At 36.5% G+C, this 17,896-nt stretch overlaps 1 protein-coding gene and 1 long non-coding RNA gene across 2 annotated transcripts in view; one reads left to right on the forward strand and one right to left on the reverse strand.

Annotated features, from left to right (window-relative positions):
* LOC117794256 (stromal interaction molecule homolog) overlaps positions 1 to 17,896 on the forward strand; it is a 119,047-nt gene that overhangs the window by 58,898 nt on the left and 42,253 nt on the right. The window lies entirely within an intron of this gene.
* LOC117794259 lies at positions 1,416 to 9,849 on the reverse strand. Its single transcript, XR_004618403.1, has 3 exons — positions 9,839 to 9,849; positions 5,424 to 5,425; positions 1,416 to 1,541 (listed from the first exon to the last, which is right to left on the reverse strand). It is a non-coding gene; the product is annotated as an uncharacterized LOC117794259 (long non-coding RNA).

A 17,896-nucleotide genomic window follows, 5' to 3' on the forward strand; every position in this document is an offset into this window, starting at 1 on the left:
AAAATTGAGTTCAGCCATGTTCTGGAAGTTTTCGATTTCATATGGCATCTCGGGAATGCCTTGTTCTTCCATTTCTGTAAAGTAGTTTTGTTCGTCCATGTAGTGTGCATAGGCGTCGGTGTAAGCGTTAGCATATGCCTCAGCATAAGCACTAGCTTCGCGTTCAGCTTGATCGTCCGTGACCTGCCCTAATGTTTCTCCCGTATTAATGTGGAATTGTCTCTGGAATTTGTTTGGAATTTGATCTGCCCTTGAAGATAAGGGTCTTTTTCCCGCGAACTGGTTATTGTCCGGTCTGTTCATATAGTTAATATTTCTTGCTCGGATAGATGAATCCACTTCCATTGGTTGTGGAGGCGGTTGTGGCTTAGGAGCCGATGGTCTTGGTGGTGCGTTAAAAAATTGCTGCGGTTGTTGATACGTTTGTCTTGGAGCGAAATTGGGTGGATGCGAAAAGACAGCGGGTTTTGGAGTGTAATATAAATTTGGGTTAAAATTGTTCCTATTGACGGCTTGAGAAGTGATGGATCGGAATGGGTATTGGTTAATGAATCTTTGAGCCTGTTGGTTGTTCCTTGGTAGTAGCAAAGGAGACTTGATGGGACTAACGGCGTTCCTAATAGATTGGTTTTCGATTAGTCGGCATAAGTGAAGGGCATGTTTTAGATCAGTTGGTTCTCTGATAGCTAACAATCTAGGCAAATCTCCATTAAGGCCTCTTATGAAAGTATCCAGGGCTTTGTCCCTGTAGATCTTTGTAAGGGCTATCAACGTCTCCGGCGATGAATCGTGATTGTTAATCTGATTCAGAACTAAAGACAGATGATAGTACACCGTCTGATAAAATTCGTCGATCGATTTGCCGCGTTGACTGAGCGTATACAACTGGTATTTTAGTGTCTTAAGATCTCTGCGGTCTGCAAAATGATCTGTAAGACACTGCGCGATTGCTTTCCAATTTAATGGGGTGTTATATGCCTCTAGTACGGCATCAGCTTCCTCTACTATCTTACTGCGTACTACCAGTAAAATCCCATAATGTTTTGGGGTACCTTGGTGGCCGGAGTAAACTTCAAATACTCTGTCCACACTTTTGCGCCATGAAGTGAATTCAGCTTTGTTACCGGAAAAATCTTTTAAAATTCTTACTACATCTGGCAGTCTATCTAACTCACTAATTTTTCCTACATGCTCTCGTGCTATTATCTGGGGGTGAATTCTCGGAGGAGGAAATGTTGCTGATGATTTTTTCAACAAAAACAAAAGAAAATTATGTAATTTATCAATGAAGTGGGTTTGCTATAGTTTTTTTTTCTATTTGAAACAAATTTTTTTTCGGACCCTTATTTATATTTTAATTGTTTCTTAAATTTAATTTCTTGTGTGTTTTCTTGTTTGTTGCTTTTTTAAAAAGGTTTTTTTTTCAATTCTGCTTAAAAGATACGCTTACAATAGTAGTTTCAGCATTGGTGATTCCCGCAACGGTGGCTCGGATTTATCCCTTTCGTCTATCCCACGGTGGAGTCTAGTTACTCAAGATCCTGCAGCACACACACAACTCACGGTACCCTACGGACGGACACTATAGGGTATCAGCAATCAAGTTTTTTTTTTTTTTTTCAGAACCGTAAAAAAAGCAGTTCACTATATTGACACGATCCTTCTCGTTCGCGCTGTACCTGTTTTGCAGGCACTTTTGACGAATCGCTAGATTGTTCAATAATTGTCGCGTTCACGTTTGTGGCTGGTCGTGCAGGCACTTTTCGCGAACAGTAGCTACTTTGTAGGCACACTATTTTTCGACGCGTGAACTTTTTAAGTTGCTTTTATAACACGGTCCCTGCTCGGGACAAACATAATTAAAACAATTATGTCTTATAATTATCAACTTAACCTACGCTCTGCCGGCGTCGCTGTTTATGCTGCTGCTGCTGTTTATACCGCTGCTGTCGTCTTAGGCTGCCATTGGTCGTTGTTACCGCTGCTGTTGTTGGGGCTGCGTACCTTAACACTTGGGTTTGGTTGGGTGTCGTCTTGCATCCGCTGGTCCCACGGTCACTGGCCTTAAGGGTGCGTACTCAGCGCACGTGTCTTCGTCTCTGTACCCTCTGCCGTTCGCACCTGCGGAACGTTGCTGATCGTGGGTGTCCAATTGCATCCGCCAGTCCCACGGTGAGCTGCTGATATCGTTTGGTCAGCGCTCGTGGCTTCTTGCGCAACCTGTGTCCGCGTGATTTGGTAGTTGCTTAAGTTGTTGTTTTGGTTTAGCCGCTAATGTTTGTTTTTGTTATCTCATCAGCTAAATTGTTGTTGTTGTCTGGCTGCTTATATTATATTATATTTGACCAGATTGCCTATGTATTCATATTGTTGTTGTTGTGTTGGGACTTTGACATGCAGGGTGTTAACTCATATTATTGGAAAGGTGTGATTGAGGGCTTTTATGCTTACCTTTAAACTTTTTTTCTTAAGCACTCAGGTAACATTTTACAGGTGAAATAAAGTTTTTTAGCTTACATTTTGGCGATTTTAAATAAAAATATAAATTAATAAAAAAAAGGCGAAAATTGGCATTCGGCACTGCGCAAAAAGTAATTTTTATATACAAAGAAGCTCACCCTTTTTGCTCACAGTGCACAATGCCAATTTTCGCCTGTTTTTAAATAATTTATATTTTTATTTAACATTTTTAGATTAAACTGAATTTTGTCCGTCACAAAATCGGATATCAGAAATTTTGGGGCTAGAAATTGCTTTCGTCACTTTTACCTCGTGTAGAGGTTTTTCTGTGTATAATTTATACATTAATTTGTATATTGCTCGTCACAAAATTGGATATCAGAAATTTGGGGGATCTAGACTTTCGTCACCTCGTAGAGCGGTTTTTTTTTTTTGAAGATTGATATATAACACATCTGTAAGAATTCGTTTCCGCAAAATATTACCAATTAAGTGTATATCACTGCTGAAGGCAGTTCGCGCTAGTGACGAAAGCAGGGTGCAAAATGCAACTAGCAATACACACAGCTAATATGGAAAATTTGCTTTGACTGTCCGATCAGATCGATTCCGATCGAGAAGTTAAATAAAAACTAACAAAATGGCATACTATGACTTTTACTAACTCACCTGGCTTATGATATAAGGGGGTGTAAGTGGGAGGGGCAAGATTGAAAGAATTGCAGTTAATTTGGCCGTTGGGGCCTTTTTGTAAAATTTTTAAATTTTAATCAGACAACTAGTTCTAAAGATAATTACATTTTGAATTTTTAGTGGACTTCTCAAAATGAAATGAAAAGTCAGTTTGTTTGTCTGTTTGCGACAAAGTGCTAAAAAGCCTTAGATGTAATGATGTGGATTTATTCCATTTTGAAAATCTAGAAATGTTTGCTCTACGACTTTTAAAAAAAAAACCGCTAGTTTAGCCGGAAAACGCTCACATAGTTATCGGCGAATAGTGTGCGGGGGAGTTGCAAACTCCCAATGTTTCGGTAGACAGGGGCAGGTAGAGACCTTAGAGCGAGAATACATATATGCCTTTACCCCTTCATAGCAATTGAGTGGAGTTGGGCTCAAACTGCAGCAACGGTGGGATGAATTAGAGTAAAAGGGATTGAAAACTTTTTCATCAAACTACGTTGCTGCAGAATATGTGGACAGAGGAGTTCGACTTTGACAGCGGTCAGCGACGGTGGCATTTTATATAAAGTGTCCAGATTCGTCTAGTTTTTCTGCACGCTGTGCTGCGCTAGATCCAATTCTACACCCCCGTGCCATCAAAGACGTGTTCCCGAACTAGTGCGAACCAAATTTCTATGTGCTTGATCCATGTTGTCGCCGACGAAGGCCATCTCATTTCAGACAAACTGTGTCGTGAGCTGTGTCCAGTGCCGCACACGTTGCAGCATCTGCTGGCAGTTACGACACTCCGACCAAAAGCAGTGGCCACTTCAGGCAGAGCCAAAGCAGAGGGCGCTTGACAGCAGCAGCGTTGGGCCAACTTCCCAGTCTGCGTCGAAGAAAGGTTTAACAACCATCTTCGTAGCAGGAGCACCACGAGTGAGTCCACTCTAATTGCCCGCCACATATTGCCCAAAATTCAGAAGAGCTGAAAAAGAAAATTCCTTTTTGTGTCCTGTGCCTCCAAGAAGAAGTCAAGTCGCTGCTCATTTTGTAAATTACAAATATTTATTAACGCATCGTGCGTAATTAAACAGAAATTAAAAGTCAAACAAATAGATTAAAATAGAATAAAAGTCGAACAAACAATCAAATTATACTTAAATTAAAATTAAATAATAATAGAACTAACTATAATAAAAATCACATTTGAAGTAAAATCAAAATTAAAGTAAAGAAAAAATGAAATAATATCTGTATAAATTAAAACACACGACAGTTTAAAAACAACACAATAATAACATAATAAACTCGTTGAACAAAACACATATCGCCCCTTAAACAACCCAGAGAGCTCTTTAAGCAAGTTAAGGTAGAATTAAGCGATTTATATTTACACTACATTCACAAATATTATTTACAAAACATATTCATATTCAGGGGAAACGTGATGTCCAACGCAGGCTGAGATTAGGCGGAACGGGTACCCAACATATGGCAAATAGGCCTTGTTGGAACGTGAAAGAGATTAGTGTTGTTTTCTTGTAGTTTTGTGAATTTCACTTACCTGCTGTATTTATTGTTGCAGTTTTTCGTCGCTGTCGTTTCTTTTGTTCATAAATGAACATACGGTTTGAACAGCCCTCGGAATGCGTTGACATATGTGGGACACAAACCACATAAAAAGGTCACTACAGCGTAGAATTACCACATGGTGTGATCCTGAGTGCTCAAAATAGATAAAGAAATACACACTAGTACGTAAGATCATGTAACACCAAGAATTACCAAGCCAGGGAAAATAAAAAAATACAATTCTCCGGAAAGTTAGGTGCGACTGCATTGCGGGAGTGGACGAAAGCAGAACTAAGCAACAAACAAGCGGCGCAGAAGACAGATATGCGAAGGCTTCAGCGGCGTGGGAATCAGAGCTAAGCGAAATAAGAAGGCTGCTTGGAAACCTGGCAACGATCAACCAAAGAAGGCGACGCGTCTGCATTGACTGCATTTCATTAAATAGTTTTTTTTTAGTTAGGTAAAACAATTCATTAAACAGGTACATTATTCCATTTTATTTAGGTAAAAAACAACACCTAGTTTACCCAATATTGCCATTGATTCATTAAATAGGTATTTCCTTTTAGACTAGGTAAAAACTAAAACCCTATTGAAAAAGAATAGGCAGTGATCTCCATTCATATTGCATCAGAACGGATAGAATTTCGTATAAATTTCCTCAACTAACGGTCTTACCTGTAATACATACCTGCTCAAAATTTCCCAAACATAATTTGCGCAATAACGGCTCTAAACGATTTTAAAACAGGTACAAGTTACAATAATGCTAATGCATTATATTCGCATCTTTATTTTTATGCATCTTATTCATACCGAAAACGTATGTAACTGCACTGCGCTCTTCTTCTTCTTACACTAGTAAATTGCGAGGTTGCTTCAGTTTTTCGACTAAAAGTGTGCTTAGGCGCACCCAGATGCATGAAAGACCGGGGTTATTTCGTTAGAGAATTGATTAACAAAGATTCCTGTGGTAGTGGGATCGAGTCCAATTTTAGTTCTATTCCATCATAGTCAAAAAATAGCCTAATTTTAGTGCTTTTTTTAAACATCGCTGGGAAAAAACATGTCACCAAGTGAAGAAATAAAATTCTACGGCATTTAATTAGAAATGAATGTACTTTTCATATGAAAACAAAAACATAAAGATCGGTCATATAACTTGTCATCAAATCAGTTTTTAAATTTGCATTTTTTATAAAATTTTTACATTTTTGTGCGCACTAAAAAATGGGTCAACTTTGAGAGGCTGTCACGCCCAGAATTTTTACCTGATTTCAAAATCGTTTGGATTCGTAATCTTTTAAGTTTTTTCTATCGAATGCCATCACTCCTTTTTATGAACGCTTTCGTCAAAAAAATGATTTTTGCCACGCTTTTCGGCCTCCTGCCCCGTGTGCGACGTGGGAATCCAGCAACAAAAACCTATGGCTCAACTTTGAGTACGGTTCGGCGTAACTACAGAGAATACGAGCAAGCGGTAAAACGTGGTAAAAAGTGAACCCCTACGGCGGAATAAAAAGGGCGGCGCGGGTGGGGAAATAATTGAAAAAAAAATATTTATTTTTTGTTCGAAATATAAATTTTAATCTTTTTTATTCTTTAAACAGCATTGTTTTAGATATAAAAAAGTTTTATTACGCTTATTTCTGAAAAAAAAAATTATTTTTTTTGATAAATCTTGTATGATGCCTGGCATAGCGAAACATATGAAATTGCACTGCGCTCTTCTTCTATCACAATTTTTATGCGAGGCTGCGTAAGTTTTTGCACTTAAAAATAAAGCGCAAATTGGCGCAAACAAAACTGAAAAATATAATTAGAGAATTGATTTCCAAAGCCTCCTGAAGTAGTGGGATGGTGTCCAAAGGTGTCAAATTTTTGTTATCTTCCATCAAAGTTGAAAAATATCCTAATTTTAGTGCTTTTTTTTAAACATCGCTGGGGTAAGAAGTCAACAAGTGAATAAAGAGGATTTTACGGCATTTAATAAAAAATGAATATGCTTTTCAGATGATCTCAAAATCATAAAGATCGGTCGTATAACTTGACAACAAAACAGTTTTAAAGTTTGCATTTTTAGTAAAAAAAATGCACATTTGTGCGCGCACTGAAATAAGGGTCAGCTTTGAGAGGCTGTCACGCCCACAATTTTTACCTAATTTCAAAAATCTTTTGGATTTCTAATCTTTGAAGATTTCTCTATCGAATGCATTTATTACTTTTTCAATCGCTTTCATCGAAAAAATGATTTAAATACAGTCCCCAGCCCTTTCTGTCCTACTGTGCGGCGCGGGAACTAAAACTAAGCGTTTAAAACAAAACAAAAAAAGTTTTAAAATATAAAAAATATTTGAAATAAAAAAAGAAAAAAGTATTAATTTTGTTTTATAATAATAAATGGTAATAGTCTATTTTGCTGGGCAAACTCGAAAAAAAAACCCAAAAAGAGACCGATTTATCATGAAATTAGCAAGAAAATTACTATTTTTCAACTATTTTTTTGTTTGTTTTATTTTGCCTATTTTTGTTGTTGCTTTGTGCAACTTGTCACACTATGGACCGTTTAACAACACTACTTTTATGAACCAATTTTGTTTGTTCCTAAATTTGGCCTGCCCGTATTGTAACATGTTTACCCACACTGAACATTGCGAATTCTTGAAAAAATCGAATTTCTAAGAAATGTGAACTTAATGAAATGATTAAATTCCATGGTATTGTAAGGCTTATAAAGCCTTCCAATCGCCATGAATATCTCATGGATCATGTCCTTATGCTCCACAAATTCCTTGAAAAATTTGAATCTGGCCAAGTATCCAGTGTAGTGCTCTTTCCTCCTTCCGTAGTACGGGATGCCAGCACGCATATCTCGCCAAAGACGCTCGTTGTTCCGAGTGTGAACATTAGATTCAGGGTCAACAAAATTCTTTGAGTAGTTAACTGTTTGGTGTTTGAAGCCTTCAGTTTCCAAGCAGTTGTATGCCTTCCAGCAGTCGGACATTATGGTAGTCCCATCTGCGATGCGATCCTTAATGATCCTTAATGCTGTGTCTCGACTTTCTACTGGAAGGATAAAGAAGTCGCCAATTCCTTGCTCGATCCCTCCAAACACCCACTGGCCTTCAACCAGTCGACCACAGTTATATTTTCTTTTCCCCACTTTCACCTTGTCTATCTCGACTATCTTTCCTGGTCCGCCGATAGTAGGACGGTTATGGGTAATGCTCCAATCTATGTAAACTTCTCGTTGGAAGTTTTTAAAGTCAATAACTGACTCGGAGATTATGAACTTTCATCGAGCTTTCACCTTCTTCTTCTTTGATCCCGCCTGCTGGATCACGTACGCACCGCATAAGAAATAAAAAATAGAGCTCTTTTCACATGTCAATTTACATTGCCCACCACAGCTCGGGAAGGTCTTTTCAGTTCGAATGACGTTGTGATTTCGGAAGAAATCAAACAATTCATTCTCACTCAGATGCGTAAATTTAAGCAGCGGAATATTGCAGCTTGTGCAGCCTGTTAAGTGTTGGAAAACACGCACAAAACGGACAGGCCAAATTTTGGTAAAAACCAAAATTTAGGTAAAAGTAGTGTTGGTAAACGGACCAAAGTAGTGCCAATTTGCCCAAAGCAGCAATAAAAAAGTTCATTTTGTATGGAAACTTCAAAGATTGAAAAAAAAAACTAATTGAGTCCCCAATCTAATTTTTTTTCTAAATTTATGATAAATGGGTCTTTATTTGGGTTTTTTTTTTTTTAATGGCTTACACTCGGGAGCAACTGAACGCTTTGGAGGCAAGTCAGTCCACAATATATGCTCCGTTAAAACGCTGGGAGGAGGAACTAGGCCAAGACGAACATCCTGGTTTGAACTGGGCTATAAAAGTTCAAGAGCAATGGGAATTGTTCAAAGCCCAGCATCAAATCTTACAGACAAATGAAACATTGTTGGGAGGCGAATACTTCTCAAAAGGAGCATATAAAAAAACACAAACTATCAAAAATATAATAATGACTGAGTTAAATAACAAAACAATTAAAAATCATTGAATGCGACAATGATAAACGAAATTTAAGAAAATGAATTGCGAAAAGAAGAATTAACCGAGCGGTTCGCACATTACAAAGAATGATGAATCGTGTTGAAAAAGACTATAATTATCATCAAAACTATTCGATAGACTGTCGGAGCTTTTCAAGGAAATAAGAAAACATGGCCAAGCAACTCAATCAGTACGGGATCAATATGAAGAACTCAACGAAGCAAAAAGGGGAAAGATACGATGGCTCACCCAGAACAAACCTTCAGAGCAAAAGATAAAATTGAAACCAGTGGAAATACTAGCGTTTTTTGGAGATATTACATCATGGTCCAGCTTCTCGGATACGTTCACTCAAATGGTTGACACGAATGTCGAGTTGGTCGAAAAGAAACTTGTAAGAGGAGACGCGGCTCAATTGATAAGGCACTTTCACATCAGCACCGAGAACTACGACACAGCCTTAAGTATCCTAAAAAATAAATACGAAAATTTGAGAAAGCCATTTTCAAGCTACTGGAACCGCATTTTAGATCTGCCAAACATGAACAGTGAATCTGACAAGGGTGTTCAGAATATGTTAGATACAACAAACAACAGTCTGCACGCAATAAAAGGAATGGGAGTCCCAGTCAAGGATGCCGAGCCATTCTAGCTAGCATTCTAATTAGAACATTTGAACGGCCAGGTTCGCAGTAATATGAAATTGCTTCTAATACGACAAAGGAAATTCAGACGCTGGAAGATGTCATGCAATTCCTGGAAAGACATTTACTAACGATCCAGGCGTCAAGGCCATGGAGCTCTAAGGAAACCCAGTTACAATGAGTACAACATTAGAAATAGCATGCAATTATTGTGAGTCACCACGTCATGATATAAAGGCCTGTATCAGTTTCAACCAAATAGATATAGCAGAAAGGTGAAACTTCGTCCGAGCAAAGATCGTAAGCCCTCAACCTCCACAATCTTTTGAATACAATAAAGAAGTTTGATCAAAGGAAATTCTGGCGGATCCTACATTCAATAAGCGGAGTCGTATTAATATTTTGATAGGAGGAGATGTTTATCATCAATTCTAACGAAAGGCTTCAAACAAGAGGACACGGTTATAGATCAATGCACAAAAGTGGGGTGGATCTTATCTGGAGCAGTTAAGATACCAAAAACAAAACGAACACAAGCAGCGGTAAATATAGGATTTTTATTAAAAACGACAACTGAAGGTGACAGGTGTGTGGAACTCTTCAAAGTCACAGGACTCGAGCGTTTCATCAACGCTTCAGAAATATAGAGAAAAGATTGCTTCAAGGCAAAAATCTAAAAAACCAAAACACCACATTTTTGAAAGAATATAACGACAACAATCACACAAAAGACACAAAGAAACATGTTGACGAGAAATTAATAAAACGAAAATTTCTTGCAAAGTTACCAATATTATTGAAATAACAAAGCCTTTTTCCGCCGGCAAGTTCCCACTATATAAGAAATTGGAAAGCTGATCTTAAACCAATTAAGCATCAATTTAAAAAACTAACTGAAGGCAGCAATATATCCAATGAACTACACCGAGAGTAAACAGGATAAGAAAATTTCATTGACAGAACGTTGGAAATTAATATAAAAAAAAAAACAAACTTTTGGCCAAAGTGGAAAAACAGACACCTGATAACAAAACCTACCACTTGGCCAATCATACGAATTGAAGAATGTCACCAAAAAATTAAAGAAAAGTATAGAAAAATAAAAGAAATATATAACCATGGCAACGTCAATATGACAAGCAATTACGATGCGAGGGCAATTTGACCTGGAAAAACGCAACGGATATTTTGTGCGAAATGTCAACGCTAAAGCAAAATATGGACCCAGTTTGGGAGTTCCAACAAGTGAAGCCCGAAAACATGTGGGCACAACTACAAACTCGATACACATGACTTTTTAAAATAATCTGTGATCCAGCTCTGGAGTCGAGCTGCGGAAGTCAATACAGTCAAGTGGAACATATGGCAGGACAAGGTATTTTTCGGCTAGAAGAAGGATGTACTGCCCGCCAAGAGAAACAACTACTAACCGCACCTCATTACATCACAACAACTGAAATTGGAAAATGCAAACAGTTAAGCAAAAAACTAACATATCTCTCAACACCAACTACGTAATAATGGTCCCACCAAATGTTCATAAATGAACATACGGTTTCAACAGCCCTCGAAATGCGTTGACACATGTGGGACAAAAACTACATGAAATGGTCACTACAGCGTAGAATTACCACATGGTGTGATCCTGAATGCTCAAAATAGATAAAGAAATACTCACTAGTGCGTAAGATCATGTAACACCAAGAATTAAAAGACACGAGTCAAATTTATTTTAACACCATGTCAACTATATTCTAATACGTAATACATAAGATCACATATACCATGTTAATTCAGTGCCTTCAGTTGCTTTAATTGAAAGCGTGTTACCTCAAACCGCCTTTATAAACACTTTTTTAATGCGCTTTAACGTTAACAGTGATTTAGCGAAGCTCGCTTTTTAAACCCGTTGCTAATTTTTTACGCTTTAAAAATGTACTACAAAACCAACTGTTTCTCATATACAACTACGAAGTGCCATTGAAACTGCAACAATATGCTAAATATCTAATTAATACGCAATAATAACATAATAAAGTCGCACGTATAAACACTTAAAAAAAATGTGTTGTAAGAACTTACGGTTTAACTTAAAATCAGGTTTAGCTGTTCTTTAAACATGGTAATATACTAAAATTAAAGTTATGAGCAATGTATCTTATTACATACTAAAATCAAAGAAATAAACAATGTTATGTGTGATAAAATATATAATCTATAAATCGTATCATTTCTTCTTGTTGGGCAGCGTATCAATTTTTGTAAGAAAAAAGGAAATAATAAAAATATCAAATATATCGATATTTTAAATCGATATATTAAATATCATTTTGCAATTTTTTCAAAACAAAATATATTAACGATACGATATTTAAAAAATATTCGACAGCCCTAGTGCTTACATGCTAGTTCTGACGTTGCGACTAACATCGCGACAAAGTTCAAGTACAGATTTGCATGCACATTTTTTTGCGTAGTTTGTTTTCTTTTTTGTCGATAGTGATGGAAGTTGAGCTGCAGCTTTTTGCACTTAGCGATAATTTATCGATTGTGTGAACTGGTGGCCAGGGATGGAAACACAACCGTGAGGAGTTCCGATGAGCTAGTCGGGCCGGCCCACCGAGAAACAACCAGTTCATAACATAAATAAAGAATAATAACAATTACCAATAAAAAGTGTATGGTTACATACTAAAATTACTCTCTGATTACACCATTATATATCTGCCTACCGAGGTAATAACTTATGAGGTAATTACCGAGGTAGAAGGAACAACTAAAATGGACGTGGTAAATACAACCAAAACTACCAAAATTACAACAATAATAGAGGAACTTACAATAATAAAGGAATAATTCCAGCCGTACCTGGCGGCACAGCCAGCATTTAGCATTTAGCTAAGTTAAGACTTAAGCTGGGTACAGACATCGGATTTGGCACAAGCGATGTTTTTGTGACTTTTAAAAATTAGATAATTAGAATAATAATAATGGAAAAATAAATATTGATTCAAAAGTATGAAATATATTTATTTAAAATTTTTAGATTAAACTGAATTTTGTTCGTCACAAAATTGGATATCAGAAATTTTGGGGCTAGAAATTGCTTTCGTCACTAGACTTTTACCTTGTGTAGAGGTTTTTTTTGTGGAATATCAGAAATTTTTGCAATTGCTTTTGCTTTTGACATTGTAACTTTGTCATTAATGCAGGCAAATAGTAAAATATATAAATTTAGTTGTTGAACGTATTTCATATTTAAAAATAATTTTTTCTTTAATTATAAAGAAAAACTATTTTTTCATACTAAGACTTGGGCTTCGCCCGATCGGTCCTATGACAGCAATATGATATAGTTGTTCGATTAGAACCAACTTTGGTCAGGATATATAAGTCTAACTTAAATGCATATTCTATTAGTTTGGTTACGATATCTTGTAAAACAAAAAAGTTTTTCATACTAAGACTTAATATTGGACCGATCGGTCCTATGACAGCTATATGATATAGTGGTCCGATTTAAACCAACTTTGGTCAGGATATGTAAAACCAAGTTAAATGCATATTGAATTAGTTTGGTTTAGATTTCTCATAAAACAAAAAAGTTTTTCACAGTAGAATTTGATTTTCGCCCAATTGGTCCTATGACAGCTAAATGATATAGTGGTCCGATAAGAACCAACTTCGGTCAGAATTTTTAAAACTAACTTAAATGCATATGCTATAAATTTGGTTAAAATATCTTACTGAACAAAAAAGTTTTTCATACTAAAGCCTAATTTTGACCCGATCGGTCCTATGACAGCTATATGATATAGTGGCCGATTTGAACCAACTTTGGTCAGGATATATAAAACCAAGTTAAATGCATATTGCATCAGTTTGGTTGAGATATCTCATAAAACTGTTGAGGGTTTAATTTTACCGGGATTTAGAGTTTTCCCGCTAAGCTAGCGGCTTTTCAAAAAGTCGTAGAACAAACATTTCTAGTATGAATATGAATAAATCCTTATCATTACATCTAAGCTACTTTAGCGCTTTGATACAAACAGACAAACAAGCAAACTGACTCTTTTCATTTCATTTTCATTTTGAGATGACAACTAAAAATTTAAATTTAAGCTATCCTTTAAACCTTTGGATTTGGGTCATCGAGGTATCAATCGACGCGTATTTTTGAAAAGAATTTTTAAAAAATAAAAAATTTTACCTAAAAGCCCCAACAGCTCCATAACCTGCGGTCATATAAATTTTTCCCCTCCCACTTACATGACCCAGGTGAATTATAAAAAGTTTTAGTATGCCATTTTGTAAGTTAGCAAATTTTCCAAATTACCTGTATATATTGCACACTTCGTGATGCTCTTGTCACTAACGCAAACTGCCGTCCGCAGTGATCTAAATTCTCATAAAAGAAGAAAACAATTGTTTATTTTTTTTGGGACTACCCTTAATGTTTGAGGCTCGATCAAAGTCAGTTGATTTAGAGTTGCCACGTGAAATAAAAAAGCACGCCAATTTCCTTGCAACTTTAAGCGCAAATTATGTCTATTTGGTTGACATAGTTAAAAAGGTGTCAATATTAAAAATGTTAATCAAGGTATCTTAAATAAGTTGTTGGAAAAGATTTTTGGTATTTGTGATTAGTTGTGCCATTCTGTGTTTCTGTATTTTTAGCTTAAAACTAAAAAATTTGTTCAAGTTCTGTGGATTTTTACTTTTGCATAGTGAAGAGTATAGATTAAGTTCAGTTGAAAGGTGATCAACAAACCCGTCTAGAGTCAGATGTTATTTAAGACTTTTGCCCATTTTTGCCCCTTTTCTTAAAAAATGACATGTTGCAGATGTACATTTATGATAAAAAATCGGGTTTTTCTCAAAGTCAGTAGGGGAGCGGGGTGAAGACAAGATCATAATAAAAAAAAAAAATTGTATGAATGCTGCTTTAGTATAACTGACAAATATCCTAAAGTTTAAGCTTAAGTGTTTAGCTAGATATTTAGAGTTTAAAAAAAAAATATTAAAATTTTGCCTTGGTTGGTGAGGGAGGGAGTGAAGATAAGATCGAACTTAAAAACTTTAAAAAAATGTTAATATAGATTTTAGTCTAACTAATGTTCAATTAGATTTTTTGTAAATATATTACACTTTTCTTTATAGTCGAAATAGGAGGGGGTGATGTGAAGGCGTAATCCAATGAAAACAAGGGGGCTCCGCCCCCTACTCGCTTCGCTCGCCTACCCCCGGCTCGCTTCGCTCGCGGTGAGGTGCGGCTACAGTCGAGCACGCTCGACAGTAGGATACCCTGAGCCCATGTACTCTTTTATAAAAGTTGATTGTTGCTCATTTTCAATGGGCTCAGGGTATCAAAAATTACACACGCGAAACTATGAACAACTTTCGGTTTTCTAAAGTCACTGTGCTTATCACTGCAGACTACGTTATTAATGCCTCACTGAACTAATACATCACTCGATTACGATTACGACTTGCGATTTACCAATTTATCAATTTCTAATTAATTTTAAATAAGTTTAATATAATAAACTTTAATATAATAAACTTATTTAAAATTAATTAGAAATTGATAAATTGTAAATCGAAAGTCGTAATCATAATCGTTGCAATCGATGTAGCGTGTGTCAAGAGTAGCCACAAACTACAACTTTGCCCAGCCTGCAATCTGGCAGCACCCATTTTCCTCTCTCACTCTCCCTCTTACGCAACAAATTCAAGCCTGCCAAAGGCTGCTGCAGTGCGCGAAATTTGAAATAAAGGCAATGTCTAATTTTATGAGATTCTTAAAGCGGAAAATGCTAAGTTTTTTTTTACAACGATAATAAGCAGATACTTATTATATATATGTGTAAGGAATCAAAAATATTAATAATTAAAATTATTATTTTGCAGCTTTCAGTGCTCGGCAAAGATGCAAGAGTAGTGCTGCAAAATGATCGCTATTTCTCTCATGCAATTTCATACATACATAGCTATCAGCTTCTGCTGATTTTTGCCATGTAAAAATACATATTTAAATATTAACACAATTATATTTTAATTAAATTGTATATTTGTATATACATAAATTATACATTAACATTTTCATTACATGATATCGATAATATTTTTGCTTATCGCTTAATTCTTATTTGGTACCAAAAAAAAAATGGGTACTAATTCGTTTTGTCTTTGTGCGCGCCTTGCATACAAACGTGAACATGCTGTCTCGCTCGCACGTTTGATTTGCCATGCAAATGTAATTATTGAATTAAATGTAAACTCCGAAATAACTTCTTTATTTATGGGTCAATCGCTTTGAAATTTTCAGGGTCGTTTAATACGCATACTTCTCAACTGATTGTTCAGTTAGGGAGTGCTATGTCAAAAATTGCGCTTGTAAATCGTTTTGTGGAATTTGTGGGCGAAGGGGGCGTGGCACCTAAAATTGGAAACAAACTTGACCTGCGTATGGTATCCAGGAACCTACATAACAAATTTGAAGTCTCTAGGTCATATAGTACTTGAAATCGAAGCCCAAAAGAAAATTGGTACTATTTCTTACTGTGTTTGTGCGCGCCTTGCATACAAACGTGAACATGCTGTCTCGCTCGCACGTTTGATTTGCCATGCAAATGTAATTATTCAACTAAATCTAAATTCCGAAATAACTTCTTTATTTATGGGTCAATCGCTTTGAAATTTTCAGGGTCGTTTAATACGCATACTTCTCAACTGATTGTTCAGTTAGGGAGTGCTATGTCAAAAATTGCGCCTGTAAATCGTTTTTTTTCAATTTGTGGGCGAAGGGGGCGTGGCATCAAAAATTGGAAACAAACTTGACCTGCGTATGGTATTCACAAGCCTGCATTCCAAATTTGAAGTCTCTAGCACTTACAGTCTCTGAGATCGACGCGTTCAAACAGACGGACAGACGGACAGACAGACGGACAGGGCTAAATCGACTCGGCTGTTGATCCTGATCAAGAATATATATACTTTATGGGGTCTGCCACCCCTCCTTCTGCCTGTTACATACATTCTGCCAAACACATTATACCCTTTTTTGCCCATTTTCAATGGGCTCAGGGTATAAAAATATACATATATTGAAAATCTACATTAGTCTAACTAAGCTCTACGCCAAATTTCAAGTCTCTAGCTTTACATTTAGAGCTTATGCCAAAATATCGAGCTTTTTTTTTCATAGTGCTATGGAAAAAGCCACTGTAAAGCTGGGCACGCTGTATCTAAACACTCTGTACTAAAAGTTTATTTTCAACAGATTGCTTGCAATGCCAGCTTAATGATATATAAACCTATTTTAACCAAATTTAGTCATGATGTGAAACACAATGTTAAATGCATATTCTGTGAGATTGATTGAGATCAGAAAACAAACCGTAGGAACACTATGTAAGATTGGTCAGGATATGTTTAAATACAAAGAAGTTTTTCATACTAAAACTGAATTTTCGACCTATCGTTTCTATGGCAGATATAAGTTTTAGTGGTCCGGAAACATGATCTGCGCCCGGAATCCAGGAACCTACAAACCATGTTTGAAGTCTCTAGCTCTTATGGTCTCTGAGTTCGATGCGTTTAAACAGACAGGCTGACGAACGGATGGACAGACAAACGAATAAATATAAAATCGACTCGGCTGTGCATACTGATCAAGAATATATATACTTTCGGGGGTCTGCTACGCCTACTTCTTCCTGTTACATACATTCGCCAAACACATTTTATTCTTAATTGCCCATTTTTAAGGGCAAGGAATTTGCAATCGTGAGCACTACAACAACATCTACAACAAACAGCTTCTGAAGTCATAAATAAAAGCAAAATGAACACTTGTATGACTCTGTGCGTCGCGACGAAGTATCTGTGTGGTTGTTGTTGGCTTTTACGAACCAAACCAATTATGCACTCAAAAAAGTTCTTATTAATTTTATTTGCAAGTGGAACGGAACGCTTATTATGTGGTAAAAATCAAAACGCATCAAAACCAACTTTACTTTTCACAACGTGTACAAGACGCTACTGAAGTCATACTTTCTCGAGCATTTGTTGTGTGTTTGTTGCTTTGTTTTATTGAGGGTCATAAATATTTTGCACTCAGCGTCAAAAGTTGTTGTTGTATTGTCGATTCCGATTTGAGTTTTCTGAGTAGCGCGAGCTAGGGCTTGCCCACTGCTGGACTAGAAAGGTTACTTATAAGGCGTCGTACACTTTAAAAAGCTACAGAATCTATCCACCAAATTATCAGGATCCTGTATTTTGTTAAGGATATAAGCCTTAACATCATGCAAAGACTAATCTTTGAAATGCCTATAGACAAAAACATGCTTCTTAGGTTCGTAGAACGAATGCCTTGGAGGGACTTTGAGGAGAGAGGCGGAACGGCAGTCAAAGCATTGGCTGCCTTAATGACTCTCGTGACATTACCATTTAAACTTTAGGATACAGATGGAAGTTGAAATTTCACTATCATTTAGGTTATGGTGG

This window comes from Drosophila innubila, chromosome X (genome assembly GCF_004354385.1).
Source record: "Drosophila innubila isolate TH190305 chromosome X, UK_Dinn_1.0, whole genome shotgun sequence".
Lineage (NCBI taxonomy): Eukaryota > Metazoa > Arthropoda > Insecta > Diptera > Drosophilidae > Drosophila > Drosophila innubila.